The sequence below is a fragment of the Dama dama genome, chromosome 12 (assembly GCF_033118175.1).
Source record: "Dama dama isolate Ldn47 chromosome 12, ASM3311817v1, whole genome shotgun sequence".
In the NCBI taxonomy this organism is placed as follows: domain Eukaryota; kingdom Metazoa; phylum Chordata; class Mammalia; order Artiodactyla; family Cervidae; genus Dama; species Dama dama.
The window spans coordinates 80,294,353-80,295,145 of record NC_083692.1 but is presented as its reverse complement, the minus strand read 5'-3'; the positions used below and the strand labels follow the sequence as shown (position 1 = coordinate 80,295,145).

General features: G+C 36.9%; 1 non-coding gene across 1 annotated transcript; it reads right to left on the bottom strand.

The window, feature by feature from the left end:
- TRNAW-CCA (transfer RNA tryptophan (anticodon CCA)) lies at positions 1-91 on the bottom strand. The gene is given in 2 exon segments: positions 1-35; positions 55-91. It is a non-coding gene; the product is annotated as a tRNA-Trp (tRNA).
- Between the last annotated feature and the right edge of the window lie 702 nt (positions 92-793).

Sequence of the window (793 nt, the reverse complement as noted above, 5' to 3'; positions counted from 1 at the left end):
TTCCCTGACCAGGGATTGAACCTGGGCTCCTGGGTTGGAGTTTTGCTTTCTGCATTGGAGCTCAGGGTCTTAACCACTGGACCACCAGGGAAGTTCCACAAAACAGTACTTTTAACTACAGTCACCATGCTGTACATTAGTAAGATGGCCAGAGCTTACATCCTTCATATCTGAAACTTTGTACCCTTTGATCAACATTTCCCCTCCCTCCCCAACGACTGCGAACCACGTTCTATTCTTTGAGTCTAAGAGTTTATCTTTTTTGGATTCCATATATAAGTGAAATCATGCAGTATTTGTCTTTCTGTATCTGGTTTATTTCACTTAGCATAACACCCATCAGTGTTATCCATATTGTCACAAATGATAAGATTTCTTTCTTTTAGAGCTGGACAATATCCTTCATCCATTCATCTAACAGTGGATACTTCAGTTGTTTGCATGTCTTGACTATTGTGAAGAATGCTACAGTGAATATCTCTTCAAGACAGTGATTTCATTTCCTTCAGCTATATATCCAGAAAAGGGGTTGCTCAATAATATGGTATTTCTATTTTTAATTTTTTGAGGAAACTCCATATTGTTTTTCATAATAGTTGTACCAATTTTTTTTATAACTTCATATACATAATCCTTAAACCAAGTATATGGGGTAGGTATTACCATCCACATTTTACAGTTAAGACTGAGAGTGCTGGAATTCAATAATAGTTCTTCTTGGACCTATGCTCTTTTCTCTACATTAGTGCTTTCCCAACTTTAATGTACATTAAATGACCTGGGAGGCCTTGTA